Below are 19749 nucleotides of genomic sequence, written 5' to 3'. Positions count from 1 at the left end.
GGGGGATTGTTTGTTATTGCAATCACTTCTACTTATCCTGACTAATGGCACACGGAGGATCTGGGACTTTAACCCAAATTCGGGTTCCACAGGGAACTCCATGACTTGCTCTTGGGGCTCTGTGTCCCTCACTTGAGGCTGTGACCACAGAAACAATATGTAGGTGGGGCCTGGGTTTTACCTGCTCTTGAATGGCTTCACAAGCTGGGCTCTGGGGAGACTGCTCCTGTACATCATCTTACCTGTTACACAAAATGTCCCTCTGTAGAATGGGAAGTCCTGGCAGGCTCTTCTTCGGGTGGGCTCCTAAAGTTAGGGGCCCCCAGACCTCAATCAGGCCACAGTGAAGTGCCACTGGTTGAGCTAGTCTTGTATCACTGCTGTAACAAATTACCATAAACTCAGTGGTTGAAAACAACACGAATACATCTTCCTGTTCTGGAAGGTTCCAGGTTTCACTGGGTTAAAATCCAGTTGTCAGATGGTCTGCATTCTTTCCTGGAGGCTCTGGAGGAGAATCCCTTCTCTTGCCTTTCCAGCTTAAAGAGGCTACCCTCCTGCCTCGGCTGACCGCCCCCTCCTCCATCGTCACAGCCAGAGGTGGGTGGAGGGCTTCTGCCTATGGCATCACTCCGACGTCCTCTTCTGCCTCCTTCCATTTAAGATTACCTTGGACTTGTGACTGTATTGGGCCCACGTGGATAATCCAAGACAACCTCCTCATTTTAAGATCTGTTTGTGAACAACCTTAATCCTATCTGCTACCTGAATTCCCTTCTGCCATTTAAAGTAATACATTCACTGGGTCCAGGGATTAGGAGGTAGCAGGAGGGCCTAGAGGAGCTATCCCACATTGAAGGTCAGGAAGGGCGGCAGTGAGGAGATACCCCTCGTCCAAGGTAAGGAGCAATGGCTGTGCTTTGCTGGAGCAGCCATGAAGAGATACCCCACGCCCAAGGTAAGAGAAACCCAACTAAGACGGTAGGTGTTGCAAGAGGACATCAGAGGGCAAACACACTGAAACCATACTCACAGAAAACTAGTCAATCTAATCACACTAGGACCACAGCCTTGTCTAACTCAATGAAACTAAGCCATGCCCATGGGGCAACCCAAGACGGGCGGGTCATGGTGGAGAGGTTTGACAGAATGTGGTCCACTGGAGAAGGGAATGGCAAACCACTTCAGTATTCTTGCCTTGAGAAGCCCATGAACAGCATGAAAAGGCAAAATGATAGGATATTGAAAGAGAAACTCCCCAGGTCAGTAGGTGTCCAGTATGCTACTGGAGATCAGTGGAGAAATAACTCCAGAAAGAATGAACAGATGGAGCCAAAGCAAAAACAATACCCAGCTGTGGATGTGACTGGTGATAGAAGCAAGGTCCGATGCTGTAAAGAGCAATATTGCATAGGAACCTGGAATGTCAGGTCCATAAATCAAGGCAAATTGGAAGTGGTCAAACAAAAGATGGCAAGAGTGAATGTTGACATTCTAGGAATCAGCGAACTGAAATGGACTGGAATGGGTGAATTAACTCAGATGACCATTATATCTACTACTGCGGGCAGGAATCCCTCAGAAGAAATGGAGTGGCCATCATGGTCAACAAAAGAGTCCGAAATGCAGTACTTGGATGCAATCTCAAAAACGACAGAATGATCTCTGTTCGTTTCCAAGGCAAACCATTCAATATCACAGTAATCCAAGTCTATGCCCCAACCAGTAATGCTGAAGAAGCTGAAGTTGAACGGTTCTATGAAGACCTACAAGACCTTTTAGAACTAACACCCAAAAAAGATGTCCTTTTCATTATAGGGGACTGGAATGCAAAAGTAGGAAGTCAAGAAACACCTGGAGTAACAGGCAAATTTGGCCTTGGAATACGGAATGAAGCAGGGCAAAGACTGATAGAGTTTTGCCAAGAAAATGCACTGGTCATAACAAACACCCTCTTCCAACAACACAAGAGAAGACTCTATACATGGACATCACCAGATGGTCAACACCGAAATCAGTTTGATTATATTCTTTGCAGCCCAAGATGGAGAAGCTCTATACAGTCAGCAAAAACAAGACCAGGAGCTGACTGTGGCTCAGACCATGAACTCCTTATTGCCAAATTCAGACTTAAATTGAAGAAAATAGGGAAAACCACTAGACCATTCAGGTATGACCTAAATCAAATCCCTTATGATCATACAGTGGAAGTGAGAAATAGATTTAAGGGCTTAGGTCTGATATATAGAGTGCCTGATGAACTATGGAATAAGGTTCGTGACATTGTACAGGAGACAGGGATCAAGACCATTCCCATGGAAAAGAAATGCAAAAAAGCAAAATGACTGTCTGGGGAGGCCTTACAAATAGCTGTGAAAAGAAGAGAAGCAAAAAGCAAAGGAGAAAAAGAAAGATATAAGTATCTGAATGCAGAGTTCCAAAGAATAGCAAGGAGAGATAAGAAAGCCTTCTTCAGCGATCAATGCAAAGAAATAGAGGAAAACAACAGAATGGGAAAGACTAGGGATCTCTTCAAGAAAATCAGAGATACCAAAGGAACATTTCATGCAAAGATGAGCTCGATAAAGGACAGAAATGGTATGGACCTAACAGAAGCAGAAGATATTAAGAAGAGATGGCAAGAATACACAGAAGAACTGTACAAAAAAGATCTTCATGACCCAGATAATCATGATGGTGTGATCACTGACCTAGAGCCAGACATCCTGGAATGTGAAGTCAAGTGGGCCTTAGAAAGCATCACTACGAACAAAGCTAGTGGAGGTGATGGAATTCCAGTTGAGCTATTCCAAATCCTGAAAGATGATGCTGTGAAAGTGCTGCACTCAATATGCCAGCAAATTTGGAAAACTCAGCAGTGGCCACAGGACTGGAAAAGGTCAGTTTTCATTCCAATCCCAAAGAAAGGCAATGCCAAAGAATGCTCAAACTACCGCACAATTGCACTCATCTCACACGCTAGTAAAGTAATGCTCAAATTTCTCCAAGCCAGGCTTTAGCAATATGTGAACCGTGAACTTCCTGATGTTCAAGCTGGTTTAGGAAGAGGCAGAGGAACCAGAGACCAAATTGTCAACATCCGCTGGATCATCGAAAAAGCAAGAGAGTTCCAGAAAAACATCTATTTCTGCTTTATTGACTATGCCAAAGCCTTTGACTGTGTGGATCACAATAAACTGTGGAAAATTCTGAAAGAGATGGGAATACCAGACCACCTGACCTGCCTCTTGAGAAATTTGTATGCAGGTCAGGAAGCAACAGTTAGAACTGGACATGGAACAACAGACTGGTTCCAAATAGGAAAAGGAGTTCGTCAAGGCTGTATATTGTCACCCTGTTTATTTAACTTCTATGCAGAGTACATCATGAGAAACGCTGGACTGGAAGAAACACAAGTTGGAATCAAGATTGCTGGGAGAAATATCAATCACCTCAGATATGCAAATGACACCACCCTTATGGCAGAAAGTGAAGAGGAACTCAAAAGCCTCTTGATGAAAGTGAAAGTGGAGAGTGAAAAAGTTGGGTTAAAGCTCAGCATTCAGAAAACGAAGATCATGGGATCTGGTCCCATCACTTCGTGGGAAATAGATGGGGAAACAGTGGAAACAGTGTCAGACTTTATTTTCCTGGGCTCCAAAATCACTACAGATGGTGACTGCAGCCATGAAATTAAAAGACGCTTACTCCTTGGAAGGAAAGTTATGACCAACCTTGATAGCATATTCAAAAGCACAGACATTACTTTGCCAACAAAGGTTCATCTAGTCAAGGCTATGGTTTTTCCTGTGGTCATGTATGGATGTGAGAGTTGGACTGTGAAGAAGGCTGAGCGCCGAAGAATTGATGCTTTTGAACTGTGGTGTTGGAGAAGACTCTTGAGAGTCCCTTGGACTGCAAGGAGATCCAACCAGTCCATTCTGAAGGAGATCAGTCCTGGGTGTTCTTTGGAAGGAATGATGCTAAAGCTGAAACTTCAGTACTTTGGCCACCTCATTCGAAGAGTTGAGTCTTTGGAAAAGACTCTGATGCTGGGAGGGATTGGGGTAGGAGGAGAAGGGGACGACAGAGGATGAGATGGCTGGATGGCATCACTGACTTGATGGACATGAGTCTGAGTGAACTCTGGGAGTTGGTGATGGACAGGGAGGCCTGGCATGCTGTGATTCCTGGGGTCGCAAAGAGTCGGACACTACTGAGCGACTGATCTGATCTGATTATACCTAACGCACTGGTCCACAGCAAAGTGAGTAAAATAACAATGTAGTGATCTTCCTATGAAGCTATTTTTTTTTTAAGTTATAATTCTTAACATATGCCTTTGCAATCTGGGAGAGGGGTGTTAAATAGTATGAAATGTCCTTTTGAGTAAAAAATAAAATTTAGCAAACTGATATCTTCCCGGTCCATGAAGATACAACCTGTGGGAAACAATGTGCTGTGTGTGCTAAGTCGTTTCAGACTCTCTGTGACCCCATGGACTGCAGCCCGCCAGGTTCCTCTGTCCATGGGATTCTCCAGGCAAGAATACTGGAGTGGGTTGCCATGCCTTCCTTCAAGGGATCTTCCCAACTCAGGGATTGAACCACGTCTCCCACATTGCTGACAGATTTTTTTTACCATTTGAACCATTTGCCATTTGAAGCCCAAGAATACTGGAGTGGGTAGCCTATTCCTTCTCCAGGGGGAATCTTCCCAACCCAGGAATCAAACTGGGATCTCCTGCATTGCAGGCAAATTCTTTACCAGCTGAGTTACCAGGGATGCCTGTTGGAAACAATGCTTTGGGCCAAATAGTCCCGTGGACATGATCTCCCAGAGCATCACCAGCTTGGCAGCCAGAGACTGGCAACCTCAGCTGAGAATCAGGAGAGGTAAGGGAGTCGATGAGGAGCTTACCCTCTCATTCAGATGACTCCCTGATTAGTACTCACACTGCGCTGAGCAGGGGGAGGGCAGGGACAGCTACAGGAGGCAGGCTGATGTAATGTGTCACAATCCTTAACTGACAGGTGCAGCAAGGGGGGTGTGTACATGCATTTGTCTAAGGCAAATGTGATTCCATGGATGTAATAAGAGGGCTGGGTTGAAGCCCTCTGAAGAAGCCACTCAACTTCTCTGAGACTGTTTCTTCATTGTCAGTTAAATAAAGAGCCACAATACCTTCCTCAAGGGCCTTATGAGGCCAAATGAGATCCCGCATGAGAGGAGCTTTGTGTGGCCCACACACTTATACTATGTGTGTGTGTTTAGTTGCTCAGTTGTGTCCGATTTGATCCAGGTCTCCAGCATTGCAGGCGGATTTAAGCAAATAAAACAAATACCAGTTTTTACCTTACCTAGTAAAGAGGACTCAATATTTCTGAGGGTTAGTAATAACTGTAGGGCTTCCCCAGTGGCTCAGTGGTAAAGAATCCACCTGTGATGCAGGAGACCTGGGTTCGATCTCTGGGTTGGGAAGATCCCCTGGAGGCAGGCACGGCAGTCCACTCTAGTATTCTTGCCTGGAGAATCCCAAGGACAGAGGAGCCTGGTGGGCTACAGTCCATAGGGTCACAAAGAGTCAGACATGACTGAAGTGACTGAACACGCATGCACGTGCAATAATTGTAATCTTTAACAAAATCTGTTTCTTGGTTTTTGCCATTGTCATTTGTTTTTAGAAAAGCAAGTTAAACCAGACAACTTTAAAATAACTTCTAAATCAGCATTTCAAGTTTCAAGATGTTGATAGACAAATTTACTCAAGAGATGAAATAAAATTCAGCTATTGGCAAGCAGATGAATTTGGTTCAACTGTTGTGTGTTTATAATATTTTGAAAATGTTTAATAACCTATTCCACAGGTAAGGATTTACCTACTGGTGAGAACTTTTAAAATATCAGCAAATGATTTGAAAGAATAAAAAGAAAAAAAAAGGAGTGAAAACATTTGGTTTTGTTTGATTACCTTAAAAATCATATAAATGGCTTTTTTTTACAGATAGGAAAATTAATATAGAGATATTGATGGATATATAAAGGGATTGTATAAGGCTGAAAATAATAGCCACTCTTATTCCCATGCCCCAGAACACTGCTGACATTTTATTGTGTTCTCTCTGTTGTTTCTTTTTTAACCAGCAAGAATAAAGTGATTTGCATACTGTATTGCTACCCCACAGAATCCTACCAGTGCAGACAAATGACTTTAGCTGAACAACAAAAGATCTTGCTTGTAGGATTTTCTAATTATTACAAAATTTATATTTACCCTCCAATATTTCTAGATGTCTATCTGCTTTGATTCCATGCATAGTTTCCATTTTTCCTCTCTCCTAGAAATTCCTTGAAACTGTCTTTCTTTTTAAAAATTTTCATGTAGAGACATTTCTAAGTGTTTTCTTTTTTAAAAGTCTTTATTCATTCATTATTTTTAGCTGCACTGGGTCTTCATTGCAGTCAGCCAGCTTTGTCTAGTTGCAATGAGTAGGGGCTACTCTCTAGATGCGATGTGCGGGCTTCTCGTTGACGTGGCTCCTCTTGTTGATGAGCACAGGCTCAGTAGTTGTGGTGCACAGGTTTAGTTGTTCTGTGGCCTATGGGCTCTTCCCCGACCAGGGATCAAACCTGAGTCCCCTGCACTGGCAGCTTTTAGAACCACACTGGGATTCATCCATGGCCAAAGAACCCAAGGATGATGAAGGCAGGGAGAGTTGGAGACACGAGTCCGATTTCCCTTCTCCCAGTCCTTAGGCATTTATCTCATGACCCCTGCAGTAGCATGGTGGCTGGGGCTCAGCCCGTGTCCCACCTGCTGCTCACGCTCCTGATCTGCTGGGGTGGAAGACTAAGCAACTGTACCAAACTCTCTTGTACCTGAGCATTTGCATATGAATTTGATGAAGTTAGCCACTCAGATACACCTATGACAGGCTCGGAAGATAAGAATGAGGCAAAGGTGGTGTCTGTGGTTTCTGCACAGGCTTGTGGACATCAGGAGGTGGAGGTGTGGGAGCCTTCCATTTAGGTGGGAGGGGTGATAGCCAGCGGGTGTGACTTCTACAGCCTCTAGCCGTAGTGGCTGTTTCTCGATTACACAAGAGGCAGCAGCTCTTTGATAGCTCCATTCTGAAGTGTGGCTTTGAGAATCACCCCTGAAAGCTCCCCATAGAGGTAGCTTTCAGCCCTTCCCCTGATTCTATTAAGCTCAACTCACTTACACCAGCTATAATGGCTTCTCTTCTCTGCAACTGAGCCCCCACTGATACTGCTCTTCTACTGCTTACATCCATCTCGAGCGTCTGCTCTGAGTCCACATTGTACTAGGCAAGGAGTCGGTCAGAGAAGTACTAGAATGACTTGCAATGTGCTGCACCAAAGTTACCTTAGTCTTCTCCATCACTCCTATCAAACAGAAGAGGAAATGGAGTCACAGATGAATTAGATAACTTGCCTGAGAGATTTTCAAACCTGAACTCAAACAAGGGAACATAAACATCTCTTTCCCATTATGTTTGCCACACAGTCATTCATGGTCTCTTTCCTACCCCTCTTCCACACCATCCATCAGCAGAATGATACTTCACAAGAAGCCTGTTTAGCTCTTAGAAACTAATTTCTTTATGTCCTGTATTATTATTAATCTGGAATATTAACCAAATAGTGCTACTGCAAAAGACACTTTTGGTCTGTTCCTAAAGCAGCCTAGAGTATGACTCACACACACCACTATAGTTCTTGCTTTCTTGGTAGAGAGATTAGCAGGGCGAATTACTATTTTTTCCACTGTTCCATAGGGACAATTTATCACTATTTGAAGAGTTGTATGTTTCTGTTGATTTCTTGGTTTAGAATTGCAACAGATACTCAGACTTCAGCAAAATTCCAATTACTTTCTGCATGGAATGCAACCGAATGCATGGATGTCTTCCGGAGAGCAGGTCTTATGCATAACACAATTCTTGGAACCCATTTTCACTCGAGCCTTGCCTTGATGGTTTCAGTAGCTCCAGGTCAGAATTTCACTTTACACATCTGAGGTTCGCACTCATCCCCACCCCTGTCCTGCTTCATCCAGTACAAAAAGAGGCAACGCGAACTTGATGGAACTGAAAATGCCAAAACCACACAAAAGAATGTAGGCCTGGGTGTAGCTCAGCTGCCAAGTATGAGATCTTTCCCCCCAGTGAGCCCTCCGCAAACAAGGTCAGTCTGGAAAGCCGACACTACCTTAACCAGGGAGGAGCCAATGGCGCCATTAAAAACTCTTGCCAGTGGTTACCTCAGACAATGTAAATACGAAACTGGTGCTTGTGTTTATTTAAAGTTATTGGCATTGCGCTTATTCCTGGTAGACAAAGATTATCTTGTTTACAGCAGCATCCAGTTGATGGACAAGACTCTGTATAACATAAATCAAACTATGTGGTGGGGGTGGGGGTGGGGTGGGGGTGCGGCGGGGTGGAGTGGGGGGACCCGTTAGCATAAACAACTTCCCTTAAACAAAACAAATCCTGCCAAGACTCAAGCTGGAATTCATTTATTATACAGTTTCAAGTTGACTTGTTTCAACATTAAACAACTGCAAAAGCAGAAGGATAAGAACTGGTGTCCAAGGCCATGACAAGCCTGTCCTTTTTACTCCTAGTAGTTTTTGCAGAAGGAGTTTCTGGCTTTGTTGTGTTGCGACATTCACTCTTCTGCAAATGCTGCTGTTTGTGACACTCCACAGGGAAAGTGTGGCTGTGGACCAAATGTGTATAGACGACAGGAAGGGGCAAGGGGACCACCTGAAGTATACCATGGTCCTTTCAAAGGCATTTGGCCTGGTGGAAAAACCCGGACTTGGGAACCTTACTGAGTTTAACAATATAGAGACAAGGTGTTAGGATTTCAGGGCAAATGTACAGAGCTCTGCTGCTACTGCTGCTAAGTCACTTTAGTCATGTCTGACTCTGTGCAACCACGTAGATGGCAGCCCACCAGGCTCTGCCGTCCCTGGGATTCTCCAGGCAAGAACACTGGAGTGGGTTGCCATTTCCTTCTCCAATGCATGAAAGGGAAAATGAAAGTGAAGTCGCTCAGTCGTGTCTGACCCTCAGCGACCCCATGGACTGCAGCCTTCCAGGCTTCTCCGTCCATGGGATTTTCCAGGCAAGAGTACTAGAGTGGGGTGCCATTGCCTTCTCCATTACAAAGCTCTAGTGGGGGTCAAAGCTTGGCAATGACCTCAGCCTCCTTCTGGGGTTCAGACTTGTTGGCACTGGTGGCAGGGCCTTGCTGAGGTTTACTCACAGGAGAAACTGCAGGACCTCCTGGGAAAGACTCATGTCAGTGAATATATAATCTAGCAGACAAGCAGGCTCCAGAGATAGGAGTGGCCCTAGGTCCTACCTGGTGATGCAGTAGCACAGACTCTCAGCAGGAAGTTGTGCCTGGGGAACACAGCAACCCTCAGAAAAGTGATGTATGGACAGGAGTAGGAAGAACCACAGTGGCCGCGGCACATGGGGTTGGGGTGGGAGGCACCCAGGGGGAAAAGAAACACTGTGTCAGGGGAGGAAACAGGAGATGAGGAGTAACAGGATCCTGTCTCAGAAAGTGAGAGTGGAGGATGGCTGGCTGGCTGGCTGGATGGATGAAGAGGCCCCTCCTCCCAACACAGTACATGTGACATAGGAATAGGAGGGAGACTGGCCAGGAGGGGCTGGCAGGACTTTGTTTCTCAGAAACTCAATCCCCAATCTTTGTTTTTCTCCCTTTGCTGTCTGTTTCTCCTCTAGTTAGGACATGTCTTAACTAGGATGTCCCTGGCATCCCACAGAGGGTGGGATTGACACTGGGCTTGACTCCATGCCCATCTGCTCTGTCCTGGCCACATTACCATCCCTGCAGCCCTCTTGAGCCTGGGGCATCCTTGGCTATGCACATATATATATATGCATATATATATGCACATATATGCATATGTGTTAGGGCTCCACTCTTTGGAAAAACCTCCCTGAAGCCTCAAGCTACCCATAGATGCCGCCTTTATCCTGTCACCTTTTGGCTGACACTTACCGATACATATTAAGACCTTTGATATCTGAAGGTAGGTCCTTCTCTCCAAACTAAGCCTCACCTCTGTCCTGGCTGCCTTGACTGTTCATGAACCTTAATGCCACTGACCTCAACACCTCAACTTCCCTTAACCTTCACCCTGACTGCCTGAGCCCTGTTTACCCAAACATGTTCCCCTCAAACAAGAAACACTATCTGACTCCCCTACACTTCACCCACTCACCCCACTCCCATGCATATGCTCTTTGGTCCAGGCCTGTGCCCTCTCCATCACCTTCTCACCTGCAAGGTGCCTCCTGGCCCTACTTCATTCTCTTCTCATGTCACCAATCACCCTATCCATGGCTTCTCTGACCTCTGCCAGGGTCCACCTGCCAAACCTGACCCTGGATCAGTCCCACTGTTTGCCTTCTCTGTGCTCACATTTGGGCAGTATATTGGTTATCAGTTGTTCATAAGAAATTACTCCAAAGCTTAATGGCTTAAAACAGCAAACATTTATTTTTCTTCATTTGGTTTCTGTGGGCTGAGCTGGGTGGCTGTGATTCAGGGCCCCTCAGGAGGTTGCAATGAAGATGTTGGCCAGGGCTGCAGCCACCTAAAGGCTGGACTGGTGCTGGAGGGTTTGTCTCCAAGGGCTCCATGCATAGCTATTTGACAGGAGGCCTCAGCTCCTTGCCATAGGGCCTCTTCATCAGGTTGCTTGAGCATCCTCAGGGTCTGACAGCTGGCTTCCCCAAAAACAAGTGATCTAAGAAGGAGAAAGAGCAAAGGAGAAGACTCCAGTCTCCTGTGACCTGGATTCAGACATTACACACTGTCACTGGCACTTCTGCTATTTTCTATTGCTTAGAAGAAAGTTGCCAATCCAGCCCACAGTCTGAGTTAGGGGAATTAGACTCAACCATTTGAAGAGAGGAGTGTCAGGAATATGTGGACACTTAAAATAACCACCACAACATCCTTCATTCTTTTACTTCAATGACAGCAATCACTCCAATTTCCTGCCCACTTGACTACTGTCAGAGCCAACTTGTGAAATCTTCAGTTCAGTTCAGTCGCTCAGTCATGTCTGACTCTTTGCAACCCTATGGACTGCAGCACGCCAGGCTTCCCTGGCCATCACCAACTCCCAGAGCCTACTCAAACTCATGTCCATTGTGTCGGTGATGCCATCCAACCATCTCATCCTCTGCTGTCCCCTTCTCCTCCTGCCTTCAATCTTTCCCAGCATTAGGGTCTTTTCTAATAAGTCAGTTCTTCACACCAGGGGCCAAAGTATTGGAGTTTCAGCTTCAGCATCAGTCCTTCCAATGAATATTCTGGACTGATTTCCTTTAGGATTGACTGGTGGGAGCTCCTTGCTGTCCAAGGGAATCTGAAGAGTCTTCTTCAACACCACAGTTCAAAAGCATCAATTCTTCGGCACTCAGCTCTCTTTATAGTCCAACTCTCACATACATACATGACTACTGGAAAAACTATAGCTTTGACTAGATGGACCTTTGTTGGCAAAGAAATGTCTCTGCTTTTTAATATGCTGTCTATGTTGGTCATAGCTTTTCTTCCAAGGAGCAAGTGTCTTTTAATTTCATGGCTGCAGTCACCATCTGTAGTGATTTTGGAGCTACAAAACATAAAGTCTGTTTTTGTTTCCACTGTTTCCCCATCTATTTGCCCTGAAGTGATGGGACCAGATGCCATAATCTTTGTTTTCTGAATGTTGAGTTTTAAGCCAACTTTCTCACTCTCCTCTTTCACTTTCATCAAGAGGCTTTTTAGTTCTACTTTGCTTTCTGCCATAAGGGTGGTGTCATCTGCATATCAGAGGTTCTTGATATTTCTCCTGACAATCTTGATTCCAGTTTGTGCTTCATACAGCCTGGCATTTCACATGATGTACTCTGCATAAAAATTAAATAAGCAGGGTGACAATATACAACCTTGATGTACTCTTTTCCTTTTATTTGGAACCAGTCTGTTGTTCCATGTCCAGTTCTAACTGTTGCTTCCTGACCTGCATACAGATTTCTCAGAAGGCAGGTAAGGTGGTCTGGTATTCCCATCTCTTTAAGAATCTTCCCAGGTGTTGTGACCCACACAGTCAAAGGCTTTGGTGCAATCAGTAAAGCAGAAGTAGATGTTTTTCTGGAACTCTCTTGCTTTTTTGATAATCCAATGGATGTTGGCAATTTGATCTCTGGTTCCTCTGCCTTTTCTAAATCCAGCTTGAAAATCTGGAAGTTCATGGTTCATGCACTATTGAAGCCTGGCTTAGAGAATTTTGAGCATTACTTTGCTAGCATGTGAGATGAGTGTGGTGATGTGGTAGTTTGAACATTCTTTCTGACATTGCCTTTCTTTGGGATTGGAATGAAAACTGACCTTTTCAAATCCTGTGGCCACTGCTGAGTTTTCCAAATTTGCTGGTGTATTGAGTGCAGCACTTTCACAGCATCATCTTTTAGGATTTGAAATAGCTCAGCTAGAATTTCATCACCTCCATTAGTTTTGTTCATAGTAATGCTTGCTAAGGCCCACTTGACTTTGCATGCCAGGATGTCTGGCTCTAGGTAAGTGATCACACCATCATGGTTATCTGGGTCATAAAGATCTTTTTTGTATTCTTCTGTGTATTCAGCTATTTAGGCCTCCTTGGACAACCATTTTCCCTTTTTGCATTTACTTTTCTTGGGGATGGTCTTGATCCCTGCCTCCTGTACAATGTCACAAACCTCCATCCATAGTTCTTCAGGCACTCTGTCTATCAGATGTAATCCCTTGATTCTATTTGTCACTTCCATTGTATAATCATAAGTGATTTGATTTAGGTCATACCTGAATGGTCTAGTGGCTTTCCCTACTTTCTTAAATTTAAGTATGAATTTGGCAATAAGGAGTTCATGGTCTGAGCCACAGTCAGCTTCTGGTCTTCTTTTTGCTGACTGTATAGAGCTTCTCCATCTTTGGCTGCAAAGAATATAATCAATCTGATTTCAGTGTTGACCATCTGGTGATGTCCACGTGTAGAGTCATCTCTTGTGTTGTTGCAAGAGGGTGTTTGCTATGACCAGTGTGTTCTCTTGGCAAAACTCTGCCAAGAGTTTGCTTTTGACCTGCTTTGTTTTGTACTCCATGGCCAAATTTGCCTGTTACTCCAGGTATCTCTTGATTTTCTATTTTTGCATTCCAGTCGCCTATAATGAAAAGGACATCTTTTTGGGGTGTTAGTTCTAAAAGGTCTTGTAGGTCTTCATAGAATCATTTAACTTCAGCTTCTTTAGCATTACTGGTCAGGGCATAGACTTGGATTACTGTGATATTGAATGGTTTGCCTTGGAAATGAACAGAGATCATCCTGTCCTTTTTGAGATTGCATCCAAGTACTGCATTTTAGACTCGTTTGTTTACTATAATGGCTACTCCATTTCCTCTAAGGGATTCCTGCCCACAGTAGTAGATATAATGGTCATCTGAGTTAAATGCACCCATTCCAGTCCATTTTAGTTTGCTGATTCCTAGAATGTCGATATTCACTCTTGCCATCTCCTGTTTGACCACTTCCAATTCAACTTGAATCATGGACCTAACATTCCAGGTTCTTATGCAATAGTGCTCTTTACAGCATCGGACCTTACTTCCATCACCAGTCACATCCACAACTGGGTGTTGTTTTTGCTTTGGCTCCATCTCTTCATTCTTTCAGGAGTTATTTCTCCACTGATCTCCAGTAGTATATTGAGCACCTACTGACCTGGGGAGCTCCTCTCTCAGTGTTCCATCTTTCTGCCTTTTCATACTGTTCATGGGATTCTCAAGGCAAGAATATTTAAGTGGTTTGCCATTCCCTTCTCCAGTGGACCATGATTTGTCAGAACTTTCCTGTCCACTTGACTACAGTGAGAGCCAAGTTGTGAAATCTTAACTGGAACCAGTCTTGTCATCCACCTTCTCCTCTGCAAATGGGTAACTGAGCCCTGATGGAGAAAATCCCACAAATGGGCAATAGGGTTTAGGCAGATGTGTTTTCTTCCTGCTTCTGGCGCATCTTCTCTGTGGCCCTAGGTCACTCTCACTGCTGCTTCTTGGTGGCACAACCAGAGTTCACCTCCCTCCTCTGTGCCTCCTCTGGACGCACACACCACACACGGTCACAGGCAGCTGCCTCCAGCTTCACTGATGGCAGCACTTCTCCCCTCTCCAAATGACTTTGTGTCATAGACTACTTTCCCTCCCTTCTTAGGGCAAAGGGGGCTTCTCTCCTTTATTCAAGCTTTATTTTCTCTGATTCAATCCCCTATTCCTCTAGCAATCAGCACAGGTTCCTCTTAATCTTTCACCTTTCTGGTGGGTTCCCGTGTCCCCCTATGACCCCCAAACTAAGAGCAAACTCATGTTTGTTCCAGCTTTTTACTTTAAGGCAAAACAAAATAACAATCCATCCTCGGCCACACAAGACACTCACAGCTATCTTTCATGGATGGTCTTGTGTCTCCTCCACTTCAAAGCTGAGCTTCTAGAATGAGTGGTCTGCATTCTTGGGCTCTTCTTCTACCCTACCACCACCAGCCAGCTCTCAATCTTTGGCAGCCTAGCCTCCCCTCCCTGGCTTCCTCGATACTCTAGGGCCACCACACAGCTGGCTCCACAGATTATCTGGTCTTGTGTGACTCCCTGTAGCCCTGGACTCTGTCAATACCTCCTTCCCTTCAACACTCTCTCCTCATTCCTGTTTGTCTCCTCAGCCCCTCTGGCTCCCCCACTTCTTCCTAGCGTGTTCTTGGTCTTTCTGAGGAATCTCACCAACTCATATTACTCACCCTGGCTTTCTGCAGCTGCACTTCCAGCCCTGTCCTTGTTAAGCAGCTCACAGTTATTGCCCGTGGCCCTGCTCCCCCTGCATGTCACATGCAAAACTTAACCTTGACACGGTCATGTCTAGTCTGATCACATTTCCTCCCAAACTTGGTATCCCTAGCCACTCAAATCAGGACCTAGAAGCCGTCCATCTTACATACATATCACCAATCTATTAAGTAATCTTGGGAAATAAAACAACAATAATAACAAAAATGTGCTTAGTCGCTCAGTCATGTCTGACTCTTTGCAACACCATGGACTGTAGCCTGCCAGGCTCCTCTGTCCATGGGATTCTCCAGGCAAGAATACTGGAATGGGTTGCTGTGCCCTCCTCCAGGGCATCTTCCCAACCCAGGGAATGAACCCAGATCTCAAGCATTGCAGGTGGATTCTTTACCATCTGAGCCTCCAGGACAGCTCAGCTTGCCTTCACAGCTATCTTGGCCACCTCCTTTCCTACTGGCATGAGCCTCTGCTTCCTCATCAGCAAATTGGGCATAATAACAATATTTACTTGTGCTGGCTTCGTGATGATACAAGTAGTGCCAGAGAGTAAGAGCTCAGGAAAAGTTGGCTCTGACCATCGCTGCTGTTCATCCCCAGGACAGACATGGCTCAGGCAGAGCTACTCAAGTTCTGGCCCACAGACTGGGGCCAGTTTGGGAAATATCTGTCATTGGTTTGCAATGGGATAAATTCAGAAGTTGAGAGTAAGCAGTTTAAACTCTTTTAAATTATAACCCTGAAGCATTCTAAACCGTTACAGGGTCTGATGGGTAATTTTATACTGATTGAATCTAAAGAGAAAAAAAGGGCTTCTCCTCACACTTATAAGGATGTGTGGCCAGAAGACCAGAAGATAACAACTGCTGGCGAGGATGTGGAGACACCGGAACACTGTGTACTGCTGGTGGGAGTGTAAATGGTGCCAGCACTGTGCAAGAGCATTGCAGTTCCTAAAAATTTTTTTAAAATTACCATATGATTGGCAATTCTACTTCTGGGTATAAACCCCAAAGAACTGAAAGCAGGGAGTTAAACAGATATTTGTACACCCATATTCATAGCATGGACTTCCCAGGTGGCAGTCGTGGTAAAGAACCTGCCTGGCAATGCATGAGACATAAAAGATGCAGGTTCGATCCCTGGGTCAGGAAAATTACCCTAGAGGAGGGCATGGCAACCTACTCCCGTATTCTTGGAGAATACCATGGACAGAGGAGCCTGGCAGACTATCTAGTCCATGGGGGTCACAAAAAGTCAGACACAACTGAGGCAACTTAGCCCACATGCATTCATAGCATCATTATTCATTAGCTAAAAGATGGATGAAACACAAGTGCCCATTGCAGGATGGAAGGATAAACAAAATGTGGAATATTATTCAGTCTGAAAAAGGAAGGAAATTCTGCCTTCCTGAGGGCATTATGCTGGGTGAAATAAGCCAGATCACACACAAAAGGACAGATACAGTATCATCCCACTTGAATTCGATTCCTAGAGAAGTGGAGTTCAGAGACAGAAAGTAGAAGGGTGGTTGCCAGGGAATGGGGCAAGAGAGAATAGATAGTTGTTTAATGGTTAGTTTCAGTTTTGCAAGATGGAAAAGTTCTGGAGATTGGTTACATAGCAGTGTGATTGTACTTAACACTACTGAACTGTACATGATAAAAAATGGTTAGGATGGTAAATTTTATATTATGTACATTTGATCCCAATTTTAAAAACTATTTTGATAAAAAAGTAGACCTAGAAGACCTCCTAGAACTAACACCAAAAAAAGATGCCCTATTCATCTTAGGGGATTGGAATGCAAAAGTAGGAAGTCAATTGATCCCTAGAGTAACAGGCAAGTTTGGCTTTGGAGTACAAAATGAAGCAGGGCAAAGGCTAACAGAATTCTGCCAAAAGAACACACTCTTAGCAAACACCCTTTTTCAACAACACAAGAGATGACTTTACACATGAACATCACCAAATGGTCAATACTGAAATCAGACTGATTACATTCTTTGTAGCTGAAGATGGAGAAGCTGTATACAGTCAGAAAAAACAAGATCTGAAGCTGACTGTGGTTCAGACCAAGAGCTTTCTCATAGCAAAATTCAGGCTTAAACTAAAGAAGGTGGGGAAAACCATGAGGCCAGCCAGGTATGACTTAAATCAAATCCCTAATGAATATACAATGGAGGTGACGAATAGATTAAGGGGATTAGATCTAGTGAACAGAGTGCCTGAAGAACTATGGACAGAGGTCCATAATATTGTACAGTAGGCCTCAAACAAAACCGTCCCAAAGAAAGAGAAAAGCAAGAAGGCAAAATGGTTGTATGAGGAGGCCTTACAAATAGCTGAAGAAAGAAGAGAAGCAAAAAGCAAGGGGGAAAGGGAAAGGTACACCTCACTAAACACAGAGTTTCAGAGAGCAATAAGGGGAGACAAGGAGGCCTTCAATGAACAGTGCAAAGAAATAGAGGGAAACAACAGAAGGGGAAAGACTAGAGATCTCTTCAAGAAAATTGGAAATATCAAAGGATGGGCACAATAACTGTGGATGTCAAATATCCAAAGATGGGCAAAATAAAGGACAGAAATGGTAAAGACCTAATAGAAGCAGAAGAGATCAAGAAGAGAATGTACAGAAGAAGTGTACAAAAAAGAGTTTAATGAACCGGGTAACTACGATGGTGTGGTCAGTCACCCAGAGCCAGACATTCTGGAGTGTGAAGTCGATTGGGCCTTAGGAAGCACTGCTGTCAAAGCTAGTGGAGGTGATGGAACTCCAGCAGAGCTATTTAAAATTCCAAAAGATGGTGCTATCAAAGTGCTGCACTCAATATGTCAGCAAATCTGGATGACTCAGCAGTGCCACAGGACTGGGAAAGGTCAATCCTTATTCCAAACCCCAAGAAGGGTAGTACTAAAGAATGTTCAAACCATTGGGCAATTGCACTCATCTCCCATGCTAGTAAGGTTACACTCAAAATCCTTCAAGCTAGGCTTCAGCATTACGTGAATCGAGAATTTCCTAATGTCCAAGCTGCATTTAGAAAAGGCAGAGGAACCAGAGAGCAAATTACCAACATTCACTGAATCACAGAGAAAGCAAGGGAATTCCAGGAAAACATCTACCTCTGTTTCTAAAGCTATGCTAAAGCCTTTGACTGTGTGGATCATAACAAACTGTGGAAAACTCTTAAAGAGATGGGAATACCAGACCATCTTACCTGTCTCCTGAGAAACCTGTATGTCAGTCAAGAAGCAACAGTTAGAACCCTGTGTGGAACAACCGACTGGTTTAGGATTGATAAAGGAGTACGACAAGGCTGTTCATTGTCACCCTGTTTATTGAACTTATATGGAAAGCACATCATGAGAAATGCTGGGCTGGATGAATTACAAGCTGGAATCAAGATTGCCAAGAGAAACATCAACAACTTCAGATATGCAGATGATACCACTGTAATGGCAGAAAGCACAGAGGAACTAAAGAACCTCTTGATGAGAGTGAAGGACGAGAGTGAAAAAGCCAGCTTAAAACTCAGCGTTCAAAAAACTAAGATCATGGCACCCAGCCCCATCACTTCATGGCAAAAAGAAAGGGAAGAGGTGGAAGCAGTGACAGATTTTCTCTTCTTGGGCTCTAAAATCACTGTGGATTGTGACTGCAGCCATGAAATTAGAAGACCATTACTTCTTGGAAGGAAAGCTATGACAAACCTAGACAGTGTGTTAAAAAGCAGAGTCATTACTTTGCTGATGAAAGTTCATATAGTCAAGGCTATGGTCTTTCCAGTAGTCATATATGGTTGTGGGACCATAAAGAAGAATGAGTGCTGAGGAATTGATGCTTTTGAATTGTGGTGTTGAGAAGACTCTTGAGAGTCCCTTGGACTGCAAAGAAATCAAACTAGTCAATCTTAAAGGAACTCAACCCTGAATATTCATTGGAAGAACTGATGCTGAAGTTGGAGCTCCAATACTTTGGCCACTTGATTAGAAGAATCAACTCATTGAAAAAGATCCTGATGTTAGGAAAGATTGAAGGCAGAAGGAGAAGCGGGTGACAAAGGATGAGATGGTTAGATGGCATCACTGACCTAAATGGACATGAATTTGGGCAAACTCTGGGAGATGGTGAGGGACAGTGAAGCCTGGCATGCTGCAGACCAAGGGGTCGCAAAGAGTCGGACATGCCTTGGTGACTGAACAACAATGACATCTGGTCCCAATTTTAAAACAACTTTGATAAAAAGTTGGACTTACATTTTGTATGTTCTTTTAAATTTTCTTTTTTTTTTTTTCTGATAACATGTTTTACAAAAGTATCTGCCCAAGGAGTATTGGAAACAAAATGGGTCCTTCACTGCACACTCATATGCTTTTGTAAGCTCTGCCTCGGGTCAGGCTCCTGACCAATCCTACTGGCTTGCCTGCCTGCACTGTCTCACCCCTCTCCAATCCACTTCTCACCCTGTGGCCACAGTAATCTTTCTAAAAGGCAACTCTCACTTCATATCTGTCATGGGGAAAGTTCTTAGTTGCTTTTTGCTTGCTTTGAGAAAACCTTCCAACTCCTCAGCTGACATTCCTCTGAGCTCCAGACTGTGCCCCTGCGCAGCCTCATGGCTCCTTGCTTGCGGATGGATCTCAGAGCATCCCCAGGGCCTCTGAATCTCCTGGTGGGGTACTGGCTACCCTTTTGCTTGTAATACCTTTGCCCCTGTGTCCCACCCACCTAACTGGCTCATCTGTAAAAAATCATCTTTTCCCAAAAGCCTTCTCTGAAAGTCTAGGAAACCACTAGGAGTATGATTAACCATG

The sequence above is a fragment of the Bubalus kerabau genome, chromosome 4, assembly GCF_029407905.1.
Source record: "Bubalus kerabau isolate K-KA32 ecotype Philippines breed swamp buffalo chromosome 4, PCC_UOA_SB_1v2, whole genome shotgun sequence".
In the NCBI taxonomy this organism is placed as follows: domain Eukaryota; kingdom Metazoa; phylum Chordata; class Mammalia; order Artiodactyla; family Bovidae; genus Bubalus; species Bubalus kerabau.
This window is presented reverse-complemented; position numbering follows the sequence as displayed.